Raw genomic sequence first — 17,817 nt, forward strand, 5'->3', positions numbered from 1 at the left:
AGACTGCAGTGCTAACCACTGAGCTACCGTGCCGCCCAGCAATTCTTTCCCAGCATCATAAGGCGATTTTTCTCTGACGCCTCATTGGGGAACACAGGACCATGGGTGTTATGCAGCCTATCCATAGGAGGACACTAAGTAGATGCAAAAGCATAGCTCCTCCTCTGCAATATACACCCCCTGGCCGGGCCAGGCAAGCTCAGTTTTAGCTTAGTGTCTGTAGGAGGCACTTCCTTTCAAGGTTTGTTATTTTTTGAGGACGACTGTTTCCTTTTGGGACCGATCTCCCACTACCATCAACGGGCGGGAACGTGGAGTGTCGCCTCCACGTACCCCCTCCTGCGACGCTGGATCCTGGGCCTGATAGCCCAATTCCTCAGCCCCTCTCTGCAGGCTCTGAGTTGAATAGGACACCGACACAGCAAGCTGACCCTGCTATTTTCACTGCCTGGAAAGCAGTGTTTTAAGATGAGATCCCCCCTGACTGGTTTCCCAGACAAAGGGAGAAAAGACGCTGCAGGGAAGGCTCCCAGGACATTTACAGTATTTATGTGCAAGGAGCAAGGATTCTGCACACACAGTGTTAACTTTCTCTAGCTTGCTGGCTGGAGGAGGGGGAAGTTCTGCTGTTTGCAGAAAGTCTTGCAGATAATTTCCCAGTGGCAGGGGGGAGGGCCCAGGGCTCCGGGACTCATGCTGTTTTTATTTGCTCTGTTTATTTGCTCTAGCAGAAAAGCCGCTGATAATCACCTGTGACAAGCTGTGTGCTGCCTGTAGGGAGAGGGAGGAAAACTATCAGAAGCTCCCTTCCTGACGTTTTTTTTTTTTTTTTACTACCCACAGCAGGGGAGGGCACACTGACTCATCTTCCCGCTCTTTTAGTGCTAAGCCCCACCCCCCACGGCCGCAATAAGCCCCACCCCCTCAGGAAAGCATGCGAAGATCTTCATAGAGCTTAATCCTTCCTGAGGACAGGCCCATCGGCTGATTCTGGTGAGGTGCTTGCTTCAATTGTAGCTCTGCTGAGCATTGCTCCCCCTCCTGGCATACTCCTATTAGGAACATGCAGAAATCTAAGGGCACTAAGAGTACTAAGGCCCACATAGTCTATTATTCAGCCTGCACTGCCTGCCACGCTGAGCTACCACGTAAACACACCTCTTCTCTCTGAGTCCTGTGCCCCTATAGCCCCCCAAGACCCCCCTGCCACCACCGCCGCAACCGGCAGCCCAGAGCCTAGGGCCCCTAGCCCACCGGAATGGGCACAGTTTTTGTCCCAATCCATGGAAAAACTGTCACAAAACCTGGTTCTGGCTATGCAATGTCGTCCTCCACCCCCTTCTGGGTCCCTGGACGGAACGCAGCCTGAGGATACCCCTATGGAGGATCCTTCTGAGGTAATCAGGGCACATGCTTCACCGGTTGCAGGGATCAGGAAAAGAGCACACGGCCGGGTGTCTCCAGCGGGCTCTCCCTCGGGAGCACACAGGGCCAGGCTCTCCCACACGCTCCACGGCTTCTGATGAGCTGGAGGAGGGAGAATGCTGTTTGTACCAGGAAGATTCCTTGGTTTCATCACCCCCAGATGATCAAACTGCAATAGACTCCCTTATAGCAGCAATCAACCAAACTCTGCATGTGGAGGCGGGGCGGCAGATGAGAAAGGGCGCAGCGGATGGAAGATGGGAAAGGGCGCAGCGGGTGGAGGAGCGGCAGAGGATGGGAAAGGGCGCAGCTGATGGATGATGGGAAATGGCGCAGAGGATGGATGGGAAATGGCGCAGCGGATGGAAGAGCGGCAGAGGATGGGGGGGGAGGGGGAGGTGAGATGGGGATACCTACCTTACAGGATGGATCTAGGCAGCAGGATCACAGCAGATGAAGGAGGCAACAGATCGAGGAGGGTGAGAGGGGGCAGTAGATGGAAAATGGGAGAGAGCAGGCAGCAGATCGGGGAGGGGGGCAGAGTCTGATGGGAGAGAGAGATGGCACATGGAGGAGGGGGGGCCCCGGGGGGAGGGTGGCTTGCAGCACATGTAGGGGGAGGGTGGCTTGCAGCACATGTAGGGGGAGGGTGGCTTGCAGCACATGTGGGGGGAGGGTGGCTTGCAGCACATGTGGGGGGAGGGTGGCTTGCAGCACATGTGGGGGGAGGGTGGCTTGCAGCACATGTGGGGGGAGGGTGGCTTGCAGCACATGTGGGGGGAGGGTGGCTTGCAGCACATGTGGGGGGAGGGTGGCTTGCAGCACATGTGGGGGGGAGGGTGGCTTGCAGCACATGTGGGGGGGAGGGTGGCTTGCAGCACATGTGGGGGGGAGGGTGGCTTGCAGCACATGTGGGGGGGAGGGTGGCTTGCAGCACATGTGGGGGGGAGGGTGGCTTGCAGCACATGTGGGGGGGGAGGGTGGCTTGCAGCACATGTGCTGCAAGTCAGCCACCCTCCCCCCACATGTGCTGCAAGCCAGCCACCCTCCCCCCACATGTGCTGCAAGCCAGCCACCCTCCCCCCACATGTGCTGCAAGCCAGCCACCCTCCCCCCACATGTGCTGCAAGCCAGCCACCCTCCCCCCACATGTGCTGCAAGCCAGCCACCCTCCCCCCACATGTGCTGCAAGCCACCCTCCCCTCACGTGGGGGGAGGGTGGCTTGCAGCACATGGAGGGATAGGAGGTGTGGCGATGGAGAAGGGGCAGCCGATGGAGGCGGCGGCGGCCGCCGATCGGGAACAGTGGGGGCCGATCGGGAACAGTGGGGGCCGATTCGGGGGCAGCAGCGGCTGAAAAAGGTGGGTGCGACGGCGGCGGGGACAGTGGCGAGCATGGCGGCGGGGACAGCGGTGGATCGGGAGCGGCGTCGGGGACAGCGGTGGAGCGGGAGCATGGCGCCGGGGACAGCGGTGGATCGGGAGCGGCGGCGGGGACAGCGGTGGAGCGGGAGCATGGCGCCGGGGACAGCTGTGGATCGGGAGCGGCGGCGGGGACAGCGGTGGAGCGGGAGCATGGCGCCGGGGACAGCGGTGGATCGGGAGCATGGCGCCGGGGACAACGGTGGATCGGGAGCGTGGCGCCGGGGACAGCGGTGGATCGGGAGCGTGGCGCCGGGGACAGCGGTGGATCGGGAGCGTGGCGCCGGGGACAGCGGTGGATCGGGAGCGTGGCGCCGGGGACAGCGGTGGATCGGGAGCGTGGCGCCGGGGACAGCGGTGGATCGGGAGCGTGGCGCCGGGGACAGCGGTGGATCGGGAGCGTGGCGCCGGGGACAGCGGTGGATCGGGAGCGTGGCGCCGGGGACAGCGGTGGATCGGGAGCGTGGCGCCGGGGACAGCGGTGCATCGGGAGCAGCGGCGGGGACAGCGGTGGAGCGGGAGCGTGGCGCCGGGGACAGTGGTGGATCGGGAGCGTGGCGCCGGGGACAGCGGTGGATCGGGAGCAGCGGCGGGGCGATCGGAGACAGTGGTGTATCGGGAGCAGCGGCGGGGCGATCGGAGACAGTGGTGGATCGGGAGCAGCGGCGGGGCGATCGGGGACAGGGGCGGACGGCGGGGACAGCAACTTACCGCTCTCCTCGGCTTCCAGGGACGGTCACAGGCCGCAGATCCACATTGATTGGAGAGAGCGGTCACAAGACCGGTCTCTCCAATCAGAGCTGGGGGCGGGTGAAGCATCGATCACCCAGCTCCAGCCAATGGCCAGTGCTACAGCAGCACTGATCAGGGCTGGATTTCAATGTTCCAGCCATTTTCAATGGCTGGAACATTACAGTGGCTGTAATTGGCTGAGCGGCGTTCGTCAGTTCATCACAGCCTCTGTAGGTTCGGGGAGGAGGCACCACCCCTCCTGAGGTCAGGCAGAGGTCCCCTCCTTCCCGAATCTACCGTTTAATTAAACAAATTTCACTCCCCGGGGCTCCGGGACCGCGATTTCGCCATGACGTACTGAGTACGTCATGGGTCGTTTAGCACCATGTCACCATGACGTACCCAGTACGTCAAAGGTCGTTAAGGGGTTAAAACCATCTGGGGGTGATGTGACTGTTGTCACATACAGAGGATATGACCTGTCAGTCTAGAGGAATGTGTCAGCTATAAACCACTTGCCTTTTTGTTTAGTCATCCCAGTCTCGCCAGCTTTTAAAATTGTGTTTCTTCTGAAACTCTGCAGCAATACAGACTGGAACATTCTTTGTTGCGATGATTGAGACACTCCAGTTTATGCTGCCCTTTTTTCGGACAGCATGAATCAGCAGTTGGGCTCCATTTCAAGAGAATCTGTCATATTTAAGACCCTCCAAACTGCTTATATAGTCATGTACCTTGTTGAAAGATAAGCCATTCTGTAACTTTTATAAAATCTTCTGCTCCGTTAAAAAATCCACGTTGTAATTTCAATGCATATGAGGCTGAAATGCTCTCTGCTGGATCAGAGTCCTTCCACAGACTCTGCCTCCCAAGCTTAGGACCAACACCTTCTGCTTGACTGACAGCTCACTTGGATTTTTTGTTCTAGAACTGGGAAGTGCTCTGAACATGTAACGCACTTCATCCATATTTGCATATGGATTAATAGTATAGTATATATGTGTTCATTCATCATGACAGATTCCCTTTAAATGAATGACTAATTTCTGTTCCTTGCTCTATGCAAACATTGAATATAGTAGTTTGCATATGAATTACTGCTAACAAAATAAATTTAAAAATTGAGACATTTGGCACACAAAAAGGCCAGTTTTGTGTGAGGCCAGCATCAAGACATACTGTTTGCTGGGTCCTTACCTAAAATGTTTCTATCTGGGCTCAAAAAGCCTATAATTTTATGGGCGAGCAGCAAAAAGATCTTTTTAGATTGTAGGGTCATGCCTTCTGACTGAGCACTTAAACAAAAAAAAACAAAACAAATCTTTATTATATAGCGCTAACATATTCCGCAGCGCTTTACACACATCAAGGACACTGTCCCCATTGGGGCTCACAATCTAAAGTCACTATCTGTATGTCTTTGGAGTGTGGGAGGAAACCGGAGTACCCGGAGGAAACCCACACGAACATGGGGAGAACATACAAACTCCTTGCAGATGGTGTCCTTGGTTGGATTCGAACCCAGGACCCCAGCGCTGCAAGACTGCAGTGCTAACCACTGAGCTACCGTGCCGCCCAGCAATTCTTTCCCAGCATCATAAGGCGATTTTTCTCTGACGCCTCATTGGGGAACACAGGACCATGGGTGTTATGCAGCCTATCCATAGGAGGACACTAAGTAGATGCAAAAGCATAGCTCCTCCTCTGCAATATACACCCCCTGGCCGGGCCAGGCAAGCTCAGTTTTAGCTTAGTGTCTGTAGGAGGCACTTCCTTTCAAGGTTTGTTATTTTTTGAGGACGACTGTTTCCTTTTGGGACCGATCTCCCACTACCATCAACGGGCGGGAACGTGGAGTGTCGCCTCCACGTACCCCCTCCTGCGACGCTGGATCCTGGGCCTGATAGCCCAATTCCTCAGCCCCTCTCTGCAGGCTCTGAGTTGAATAGGACACCGACACAGCAAGCTGACCCTGCTATTTTCACTGCCTGGAAAGCAGTGTTTTAAGATGAGATCCCCCCTGACTGGTTTCCCAGACAAAGGGAGAAAAGACGCTGCAGGGAAGGCTCCCAGGACATTTACAGTATTTATGTGCAAGGAGCAAGGATTCTGCACACACAGTGTTAACTTTCTCTAGCTTGCTGGCTGGAGGAGGGGGAAGTTCTGCTGTTTGCAGAAAGTCTTGCAGATAATTTCCCAGTGGCAGGGGGGAGGGCCCAGGGCTCCGGGACTCATGCTGTTTTTATTTGCTCTGTTTATTTGCTCTAGCAGAAAAGCCGCTGATAATCACCTGTGACAAGCTGTGTGCTGCCTGTAGGGAGAGGGAGGAAAACTATCAGAAGCTCCCTTCCTGACGTTTTTTTTTTTTTTTACTACCCACAGCAGGGGAGGGCACACTGACTCATCTTCCCGCTCTTTTAGTGCTAAGCCCCACCCCCCACGGCCGCAATAAGCCCCACCCCCTCAGGAAAGCATGCGAAGATCTTCATAGAGCTTAATCCTTCCTGAGGACAGGCCCATCGGCTGATTCTGGTGAGGTGCTTGCTTCAATTGTAGCTCTGCTGAGCATTGCTCCCCCTCCTGGCATACTCCTATTAGGAACATGCAGAAATCTAAGGGCACTAAGAGTACTAAGGCCCACATAGTCTATTATTCAGCCTGCACTGCCTGCCACGCTGAGCTACCACGTAAACACACCTCTTCTCTCTGAGTCCTGTGCCCCTATAGCCCCCCAAGACCCCCCTGCCACCACCGCCGCAACCGGCAGCCCAGAGCCTAGGGCCCCTAGCCCACCGGAATGGGCACAGTTTTTGTCCCAATCCATGGAAAAACTGTCACAAAACCTGGTTCTGGCTATGCAATGTCGTCCTCCACCCCCTTCTGGGTCCCTGGACGGAACGCAGCCTGAGGATACCCCTATGGAGGATCCTTCTGAGGTAATCAGGGCACATGCTTCACCGGTTGCAGGGATCAGGAAAAGAGCACACGGCCGGGTGTCTCCAGCGGGCTCTCCCTCGGGAGCACACAGGGCCAGGCTCTCCCACACGCTCCACGGCTTCTGATGAGCTGGAGGAGGGAGAATGCTGTTTGTACCAGGAAGATTCCTTGGTTTCATCACCCCCAGATGATCAAACTGCAATAGACTCCCTTATAGCAGCAATCAACCAAACTCTGCATGTGGAGGATCCCCCATCCACTACCACTGACCATGCGATCTCCTTTAAGAGGGCAAGGAAACCCCAAATGGTTTTCCCTGATCACCCAGAGTTTCAGGATATCCTCACAAAGCAAAGGGAGAAGCCTGACAGGCGCTTCGGTAACCGAAAACTCATGGAGTCCCGGTACCCTTTTGCCTCACCTGCCCTTAAGGGCTGGACCGATCCGCCCTCGGTCGACCCCCCCCCCCCCCCCCGGTCTCCCGCCTTACCACAAAGACGCTCCTGTGTTTACCTGATGGTTCCTCCATCAAGGACCCGACAGACACAGGTGGAGCACCTCGCCCGCTCTGCTTTTGAGTCTGCGGGTTCCTCCCTCTCGCCCTCCTTTGCCTCTGTGTGGGTCGCAAAGGCGATCTCGGTTTGGGCAGACTAGCTTAACACTTCGCTTGAGGAATCCCAGTTCACTCATACCTTCACAGAGGTAACAGCTCAAATTGCCGCTGCAGCGGAGTACCTCATCCAGGCCTCCATGGACGCTGCTACCTGCGCAGCGTTTGTCGCCTCATACCGTAGCCATCCGTAGAGCTCTCTGGCTCCGACAATGGCGAGCGGACTCTGCCTCCAAGAAGTCTCTCACGGGCCTTCCCTTTTTTTCCAGACCGATTTGTTTGGCGAACATCTGGACAAGCTCATTTCTGACGCCACGGGAGGAAAGAGTACCTCACTCCCCCAGCTGAAGTCCAGGACGTCCTTCACCAGACGTCCACAGTCCTTGTTCCGCTCCTTTCGGAACTCATTTGGTTGGTCGACATCCCGTGCTGTCCCCGCCACCAGCCGCGGACTACGCAGGGACCGACCTCAGCTCTCCCCGAAACCCACTTTGTCATGGCAGCCTAGACCGAAACAGTCCAGGACTAGGGAGACTCGGCCACTACGTTTTCCCCCCCTCATGACTCCTTCGGCGCCCCGGAAGAAGCACTCCTCATTGTAGGAGGTCGACTGCGGCTCTTTCAACACATCTGGGCTGCTGCCTCAGACGACAAATGGGTGCGAGACCTTGTGTCTTCCGGTTAACACATAGAATTTCGGACCCCCGAGTCGGTTCTTTCTCTCAAACCCCCAAAGACTCGAAAACGACGCAAAGCTTTTTTCTCAGCAATCCACTCGCTCCAAACAGCAGGAGTGATACCACCTGTCCCAGACGACAAGAAGTTCGGGGGGTTTTATTCCAACCTCTTTGTGGTCCCCAAAAAGGATGGGTCAGTTCGACCCATCCTGCACCTCAAACACCTAAACAAACATGTGCACGTACGGAGATTCAGAATGGAGTCCCTAAGGTCCATTATTGCATCCATGGTCGAAGGGGAATTCCTCGCCTCCATAGACATAAAGGACGCGTACCTGCACATACCCATTGCCCCAGATCACCAAAAGTTCCTCCGCTTCGCAATTCAGGACTCCCACTTTAAATTCGTAGCTCTACCTTTCGGCCTTGCCACCGCACCAAGGGTCTTCACCAAAGTCATGGCGGCCGCCATGAGCGTCCTTCACGCCAGGGGAGTAGTAGTTCTCCCTTACTGGGACGACCTCCTCATCAAGGCCCCCTCCTTCCGCGACTGCTCAACCAGCGTACAGATCACTGTGGACACCCTATCCCGCTTAGGGTGGCTAGTGAATCTGGACAAATCATCCCCGATCCCATCACGATCCATCACCTTCCTGGGCATGTCCCTGGACACCCGTCGGGGCTTGATCCTTCTCCCTCAGGACAAGGCGTTCGCTCTTCAACGAGTGGTACGCTGCCTTCTACGTCCTCCGTCTCGCTCCATTCGATTCAGCATGAAAGTGCTCGGCAGGATGGTGTCGGCTATGGAAGCAGTACCCTTTGCTCAACTGCACCTCCGCCCACTGCAGCTAGCCCTTCTAGCAGCCTGGGACAAGAGCCCCTTCTCCCTGGACAGACATCTTCACCTGACGCCTTCAGTCAGATACGCACTCCGCTGGTGGCTTCGGTCCTCATCCCTATCGAAGGGGAGATCTTTTCTCCCAGTGAACTGGCTGGTCCTGACCACGGACTCCAGCCTCCTAGGCTGGGGAGCAGTGTACCGGCACCACACTGCTCAAAGACGTTGGACGCCCCAGGAGTCTTTCCTACCAATCAATATCCTGGAACTCCGCGCGATCTTCCTCGCACTCAGAGCGTTCTGCCCTCTGCTAGCGGATCGTCAGATTCGAGTCCAATCTGACAATGCGACAGCTGTAGCCTATATCAATTGGCAGGGGGGCACCCGCAGCAAAGCGGCTTATCTCGAGGCCCACAAGATCCTCAGCTAGGCCGAATCGACGGGATCAGTGATATCAGCGGTACACATACCGGGGGTAGAGAACTGGGTAGCAGACTTTGGGTCGCCAAGGCCTGGCTGCCGGAGAATGGTCTCTCCACCCAGATGTGTTTCTACACATCTACACTCGCTGGGGCACACCAGACGTGGACCTAATGGCCTCAAGGTTGAATGCAAAGGTACCCGCGTTCATAGCCAGGTCACGCGACCCGCAGTCCATCAGCGCGGATGCTCTAGTCTGCTCCTGGCACCACTTCCGCCTGCCTTACATATTTCCACCTCAACCCCTGCTGCCGCGGGTAATCGGGAAGATCAAGGCAGAGGGAGTCCCGGTGATACTGATAGCACCGGACTGGCCCAGGCGTGCCTGGTACGCCGAATTAGTACAAATGCTCACAGATGCACCGTGGCGTCTTCCAGACATCCCAGACTTGCTGACCCAGGGGCCCATTTCCCATCAGAACTCCAGATCCCTGAAGCTGACGGCATGGGCATTGAGACCTGGGTATTAACAAGAGCGGGATTCTCCCCCGCGGTTATTGCCACCATGATCAGCGCCCGAAAGCCTGCTTCATCCCGCATTTACCACCGTACGTGGAAAATCTTCCTTTCATGGTGCAGGGAAACTAACGTCCAGCCTATGCCTTTGGCCATCCCCAGAATTGTCGACTTTCTACAGTCTGGCTTGCAAGCGGGGTTGGCTCTCAGTTCCCTTAAAGGGCAGGTCTCAGCGCTCTCAATCTTCTACCAATACTGCCTGGCTCAAAAACCGCAAGTCAAGACCTTCCTCCAGGGCGTTTCCCATCTAGTTCCCCCTTACAAACGGCCACTGGAACCATGGGACCTCAACCTCGTTCTGGACGGTCTCCAGAGGTCTCCCTTTGAACCCCTCAAGGAATCCTCCCTTGCTCTTCTGTCCTGGAAGGTAACATTCTTGGTGGCAATTACGTCCATCAGACAGGTTTCGGAGCTAGCAGCACTCTCTTGCCGCGAGCCTTTTCTGATCTTTCACCAGGACAAGGTGGTTCTGCGCCCCCTTCCGGATTTCCTTCCAAAGGTTCTTACCCCGTTTCATTTGAACGAGGACATTGTTCTGCCTTCCTTTTGTCCACACCCGGTTCACAGGGTGGAAAGTTCTCTGCATTCGTTAGACCTCGTCAGAGCTCTCAGATATTACATATCCAGGACAGCCCCCTTTAGGAAAACTGACTCTTTGTTCGTCATTCCTGAGGGGCCTAAGAAGGGACAGGCAGCTTCAAAGGAGACGCTGGCTCGCTGGATTCGCTCTGCGATCCAGGAAGTCTACCGCTTGCAACTCAAGCCCATTCCTAGTGGGCTGCGGGCTCATTCCACGCGAGCAGTTGGCGCTTCGTGGGCCATTCGGCATCGGGCTTCAGTGGAACAGGTGTGTAAGGCTGCGACCTCGTCTAGCCTACATACGTTTTCAAAGCATTACAGAGTCCATACCCAGGTTTCAACTGAGGCAAATCTGGGTAGGAAAATTCTGAAAACTGCAGTAGAGCACCTCTCTCAGTAGGCGCTCCAGGCTGTCTGGGACTGGTTCCTAGTCCTTGGTTTGTGTTGTCTTCTTTTGTTTCCCACCCATGGGCTGCTTTAGGACGTCCCATGGTCCTGTGTCCCCCAATGAGGCATCAGAAAAAAAATGGATTTTTGTGTACTCACCGTAAAATCGTTTTCTCTTAGCCATCATTGGGGGACACAGCACCCACCCTGTTGCCCTGTTGGGCCTTGGTTCTCTCAGTACCTGATTTGGTTAATTTTTTTTTTTTTTTTTTCTCATGTTCCTCTGTTGTAAGTTTTTACTGTTTTTTTTTTCTCCTACTGCTTGTGTACTAAAACTGAGCTTGCCTGGCCCGGCCAGGGGGTGTATACTGCAGAGGAGGAGCTATGCTTTTGCATCTACTTAGTGTCGTCCTATGGATAGGCAGCATAACACCCATGGTCCTGTGTCCCCCAATGATGGCTAAGAGAAAACGATTTTACGGTGAGTACACAAAAATCAGTTTTTTCATTTCCTATTAGCAGGTTCCTGCCCATCTATAAAATTGTAGTGTTTCCTTAGCAGAAATGCATGTCCCAATTCCCATATTCAATGTTTGCGTGTTTTAGCATTTCAGATTGCACCTGTTCACACTTGTCTTATGGACGTGTCATCAGTTTTTTTCACTTTAACTTCTGTTCCTTTGACAGGCAAGTAGCTGAAAATGCCACTGTGCAGGATAAACTAAAAAGTGATACAGATCATTGGGGGTCACTGGCCACTAATCATAAAACAATGGCATATTCTAGATATAAACTATCAACTTTTTAAGATGGTAATCTTCCTTTTATTGTATGTGTATGTATTTCTTTGTCGCTCCATTGGGAGACCCAGACAATTGGGTGTATAGCTATTGCCTCTGGAGGCCACACAAAGTATTACACTTAAAAGTGTAAGGCCCCTCCCCTTCTGGCTATACACCCCCAGTGGGATCACTGGCTCACCAGTTTTGTGCTTTGTGCGAAGGAGGCAACACATCCACGCATAGCTCCACTTTTTAGTCAGCAGCAGCTGCTGACTATGTCGGATGGAAGAAAAGAGGACACATATAGTGTCCCCAGCATGCTCCCTTCTCACCCCACTGTATGTCGGAGGTGTTTGTAAGGTTGAGGTACCCATTGCGGGTACGGCGGCAGGAGCCCACATGCTGATTCCTTCCCCATCCCTTTTTACAGGGCTCTGGGTGAAGTGGGATTTACCGGTCTCCAGGCACTGAGACCGTGCTCCATCTACAGCCCCTGGAGAAGATGCTGGATGGAGCGGAGTACATCAGGGACATGGCCCTGCTTCCTCAAGGTACTCTGTGTCCCCGTGCATTTGGCGCTCACACCGCAGCATGCTGGGTGTTGTAGTGCGCCGGGGGACATCAGCGCTGCGGCGCCTGTGCCATGGCCTCATTCAGCTTTGCTGAAGCAGGCTCACTTATGGGAATTGGTCGCGCCGGCCGCTGGGACTGCGGCGCGGCTGGCACTTGTAGTGCGCCGGGGACTTCAGCGCGGCCTGCGCTTTTACGGCGGCCGCGCTGATAACTAGAGTCCCCGGCTTTTGCGGCCTGCTTCCGTTCGTTCCCGCCCCCAGACCTGCCAGTCAGGAGAGGGGCGGGACGCTGGCCACTTCCAGGAATCGGTCGCGCCGGCCGCTGGCAGCGGCGCGGCTGGCACTTGTGGTGCGCCGGGGACTTCAGCGCGGCCCGCGCTTTTACGGCGGCCGCGCTGATAACTAGAGTCCCCGGCTTTTGCGGCCTGCTCCGTTCGTTCCCGCCCCCAGACCTGCCAGTCAGGAGAGGGGCGGGACGCTGGCCACTTCTATGAATCGGTCGCGCCGGCCGCTGGAACTGCGGCGCGGCTGGCACTTGTGGTGCGCCGGGGACTTCAGCGCGGCCCGCGCTTTTACGGCGGCCGCGCTGTTAACTCGAGTCCCCGGCTTCTGGGCCTAGTCTCCCTTCGTTACCGCCCACAGCCCTGACAGTCAGGGTAGGGGCGTGACGCTGCATAGAGCAGAGCTGAGAGCTGGAGTATGTTTTGCATACTCCACCCCTCTCACTGTGTGCACTGTGAATCCGGATTCCCGCACTTTCTCAGGCACGCCCACGGCTTCCTTCTCTACAAGGACACCGGCAGCCATTAGTGTCAGTTTCTGTACGATACAGAGACAAGTGTGGAAGACCCTGGCATTCTGATAGTCACACAATCGCTGTAACAGGCGTTAAGCAGCACCTGTGGTGCTAACCCCACTAGTGCAGAAGTGCACTTATAGATATGCTTGTACTATATACATTGCACTGTTTGGTCGCACGTTGTATATACCCTCCTGGATTATGCGGAGGAGTTATCAGCATATTCTCTGTGTAAAACAAAGGTGCAGAACCACATGTTTTTCTATACAGCTGGTACAGCATGTACGGCTATACGGCCGGCAGGGACATAGACTCCCATTGTATGCACTAATGGCCAGGGGATGAGGACGGTGTCTGCAGTATTTACTGACAGTTTTTCTGAGACTATGGCTATGATACTAGAAGCCTAGCAGTCCGGACATGTCTCTCACAATATGGGCACTGTTGAATCTTTGATCCATGGCCCCCCTCAGTGTGAATAACTAACAGCTCCGGGAATGTCACACGCATCCCAGAGTCACGGCTCTGCACGGATGTCAGTCCCAGACAGGGGCTCGCTATGAGCGGCCTCGGTTTCATCAGGGTCCTAACAGAAGGACTCGCTGTGTAATGAGGCGGAAGTAGCGGCTCAGGATTCTGATCCTGAGACCGCTCTCAATCTGGATACACCTGATTGTGACGCCATAGTAAATAATCTTATAGCGTCCATCTATAGAATGTGGGTTATTTCTCACAGCTCCTCCAGTGGAGGAGTCAGCTTCACGTATTTTTCTGGACCACTCTGCCTTCAGAGAGGCAGTCCAGGAACACCACGCTTATCCAGATATGCGCTTCTCCAAACGGCTTAGGATACACGTTATCCCTGTCCCCTGACTTGGTCAAGGACTGGACCCAATGTCCCGAGCGGCATCCTCCAATCTCCAGGCTTGTAGCTAGATCCATAGTTGCAGTGGGAGATGGAACTGCAAACTCAAAGATGCCACTGACAGACAGATGGATCTCTGGTCGAAAGCCATCTATGAGGCTGTCGGCGCACGTTGGCTCCGGCATTCTCTCCCTTGGGGCACTCCAAGCTATTTCAGCTTGTCTTACACAGATTGACACGGTTACACGTACATCTGTGCCGCAGGTGGCATCCTTAACCTCTCAAATGTCTGCATTTGTTTCTTACGCGATTCAGGTTGTCCTGGACTCTGCGAACCGTGCGGCGGTAGCCTCCGCTACTCCGTGTTTTTAAGCAGAGCCTGGTCTGCTCGTTAAGTGAATGGAAGGCAGATTCTGCTTCCAAAAAAGGTTGCCTAACCAGTTGCCTTTTTCTGCTGACCGACTGTTTGGTGAGCGTTGGATGTAACCATCAAACAGTCCAGGGGTAAGGATTCATCCTTTCCTCAGCCCGGACACAACAAACCCCAACAGAGCAAGAGGCAGTCGGGGTTTTCGGCCTTTTCGAGGCTCGGGCAGGTCCCATTTTTCCTCGTCCAATGTGGACTCAAAAGGATCAGAGGAGCTAAGATTCTTAGCGGGCTCAGTCTCGCCCAAAAAAGCGACAGTCTGAAAACCCGCTTCCAAGGCGGCTTCCTCATGACTTGCGGCCTCGGTCGGTAGCAGGCTCTCCCGTGGCGATATTTAGCTGCCATAGGTCAATGACCATTGAGTGTGAGACATTCTGTCTCACGGGTACAGGATAGAGCTCACTTCTCGTCCTCCAACTCGATTCTTCAGAATTTCTCCACCTCCCGGCCGGGCCGCTGCTCTTCTGCAAACAGGGTGCACTCTATAGGCAGAAAGAGTGATGACCCCCGTTCCTCTTCAGGAACAAGGTCACGGTTTTTACCCCAAATTCTTTGCGGTACCTATAACAACGGGCCGTTCCGTCCCGTTCTGGATCTAAAAATGCTCAGCAAGCTCGTGGACACCAGGCGGTTCCGGATGGAATCCCTCCGCCATGTCATCGCCTCAAGGTCCCAAGGATATTTCCTAGCATCATTAGGCATCAAGGATGCTTATCCACACGTGCCGATTGATCCAGAGCACTAGCGTTTCTACGCTTCGTTATAGGAGACGAACACCCTCTGTTCGTAGCTCTACCTTCCGGCTAGCGACAGTCCAACTGGTCTTCGCCAAGGTCAGGGCAGCAGTAGTCACAGTCCTGCACTCTCAGGGTCACTCTGTGGTCCCGTATTTAGACGATCTACTTGTCAAGGCACTCTCTTAGGAAACATGCCAACACTGCCCGAACGTTGCGCTGGAGACTCTCTAGAGTTTTGGGTGGATCATCAACTTTTTAAAGTCAGATCCGACCCCGACTCTATCGATAACATATCTAGGCATAGAGTTTCTTACTCTCTCAGCGATAGTGAAGCTGCCGCTAGACAAACAGCATTCACTACGGGCTGCAAGCTCTTCTTTAAGAACCAGTCGCACACATTGAGACGCCTCATGCACTTCCTACGTAAGATGGTAGCAATGGAGGCAGTTCCTTTCGCGCAGTTTTACTACGTCCACTACAATGGGACATTCTCCGCCAATGGGACGAGGAGTCGACGTCCCTCAACAGAGTCGTCGTTCTTTCTCAGGCGGCCAAGGAATCTCTACGGTGGTGGCTTCTTCTCACCTCTTGGTCAAAAAGAAGGTCCTTCCTATCCCCGTCCTGGGCGATAGTTACGACAGACGCGAGTCTATCAGGGTGGGGAGCAGTTTTTCTCCAATACGGCGCTCAGGGTACGTGGACTCAGCAAGAGTCCACTCTTCAGATCAATGTTCTTGAACACAGAGCAGTGTATCTTGCCCTACAATCCTTCCAACAGCGGCTGGAGAGCAAGCATATCCGACTTCAGTCGGAAAGCTCCACAGCGGTGGCATACATCAACCACCAAGGAAGAACGCGCAACCGGCAAGCCTTCCAGGAAGTCCGGCAGGTTCTGATGTGGGTGGAAGACACGGCATCCACCATATCCACAATTCACATCCCAAGTGTGGAAACTAGGAAGCTGACTTCCTAAGTCGCTGAGGTGTGGCCGAAAGAGTATGGTCTCCTCACCCGGACGGGTTTCAGGAGATCTGGCGCCGCTGACAGAGGCCGGACGTCGATCTAATGGCGTCACGGCACAACAACAATGTGCCAGCTTCATGGCACGGTTTCACAATCATCGAGCTCTGGCGGCAAACGCCTTAGTTCAGCATTGGTCGCAGTTCCAGCTACCTTAGGTGCCACCTCTGGCATTGTTGCCCAGAGTACTGCGCTAGATCAAGACCGACTGCGGCCGCGCCATCCTCGTCGCTACAAATTGGCCGAGGATGTTGTGGTACTCGGTTCTGTGGTGCCTCACGGTAGGCTAACCGGGGGCACTACCAGACCAATCAGACTGGCTGTCTCAAGGGCCATTCTTCCATTTGAATTCTACGGCCCTCAACCGGATGGTGTGGCATTGAGTCCTGGAACCTAGTGTCGTCAGGATTACCTCAGGACGTGGTTGCCACCATGAGACAGGCTAGCATACCAACGTCCGCCAAGATTGACCACAGGACGTGGAAGATGTTCTTATTTCGGTGCTCGGCGCAGGGTGTTTCTCCCTGGCCGGTTGCATCGTCTATGTTTCCTTCCTTCCTGCAATCTAGGTAGGAAAATGGGTTGTCGCTCAGTTCCCTTTAGGGACAAGTCTCAGCGCTATCTGTATTTTTTCAGAAACGACGACTTCCTCAGGTACGCACGTTCCTACGGGGAGTTTGTCTTCTCAGCACTCCGTACAAGCGGCCGTTAGAGCCCTGAGATCTGAACAAGGTTCTAATTGCTCTCCAGATGCCGCCTTTCGAGCCTTTGAAGGATGTCTCCCTTCCCGTTTTTCACGGGAAGTGGCCTTCTAGTAACGGTCTCGTCTCTTAGGAGAGTTTCCGAGCTAGCAACGCTCTCATACAAACTCCCTTCCTGGTCCTTCACCAGGACAGGGTAGTTCTGCGTCCGGTTCCGGAATTTCTCCCTAAGGTGGTATCCCATTTTCATATCAATCAGGATATCACCTCACCTTCTTTGTGTCCTCGTCCAGTCCATCAATTTCAGAAAGATTTGCATCTGTTGGTTCTGGTGAGAGCACTCAGGTTCTACTTCCCGCATGGCGCTCCTGCGCCACCCGGATGCACTCTTTGTCCTTGTCGCTGGTCGGCGTAAACAGTCGCAAGCTTCCAGATCCACCCTTGCTCGGGGGCTCGAGGAACCAATTCTTGAAACCTACAGTTCTACTGGGCTTCTGGTTCTCTCAAGGCCGAAGGCCCATTCTACCAGAGCCGTGGGTGCATCCTGGGCATTACGGCACCAGGCTACGGCTCAGCAGGTGTGTCAGGCACCCACCTGGTCGAGTCTACTTACTTTTACCAAGCATTATCAGATGCATACCTACGCTTCGGCAGACGCCAGCCTAGGTAGATAAGTCATTCAGGCGGCGGTTGGCCACCTGTAGGAGAGGGCCGTTTGACGGCCCTATCATGAGGTATTCTTTTACCCACCCAGGGATTGCTTTTGGACATCCCAATTGTCTGGGTCTCCCAATGGAGCGACAAAGAAGAAGGGAATTTTGTTTACTTACCGTAAATTCCTTTTCTTCTAGCTCCAATTGGGAGACCCAGCACCCGCCCTGTTTTCTCGGGGTTTTTCTGTTTTTTCGGGTACACATGTTGTTCATGTGGTATGGTTCAGTTCTCCGATGTTTCCTCGGATTGAATTGGTCTTTAAACCAGTTATTGGCTTTCCTCCTTCTTGCTTTGGCACTAAAACTGGTGAGCCAGTGATCCCACTGGGGGTGTATAGCCAGAAGGGGAGGGGCCTTACACTTTTAAGTGTAATACTTTGTGTGGCCTCCAGAGGCAATAGCTATACACCCAATTGTCTGGGTCTCCCAATTGGAGCTAGAAGAAAAGGAATTTACGGTAAGTAAACAAAATTCCCTTCTTTAACCTATTTGCATCACTCTTAGGTAGATTTATCATCTTTTGGCTAATATCTCCATCCTAAACGTATTGGTTTGATTTAGCTAGGTCTGACTAATCTTTCTGACTACTTTTTATATC

At 54.2% G+C, this 17,817-nt stretch overlaps 1 protein-coding gene across 1 annotated transcript in view; it reads left to right on the forward strand.

Annotated features, from left to right (window-relative positions):
* Nucleotides 1–17,817, forward strand: part of KIN (Kin17 DNA and RNA binding protein) — a 79,622-nt gene that overhangs the window by 18,260 nt on the left and 43,545 nt on the right. The window lies entirely within an intron of this gene.

This window comes from Anomaloglossus baeobatrachus, chromosome 4, assembly GCF_048569485.1.
Source record: "Anomaloglossus baeobatrachus isolate aAnoBae1 chromosome 4, aAnoBae1.hap1, whole genome shotgun sequence".
In the NCBI taxonomy this organism is placed as follows: Eukaryota; Metazoa; Chordata; class Amphibia; order Anura; family Aromobatidae; genus Anomaloglossus; species Anomaloglossus baeobatrachus.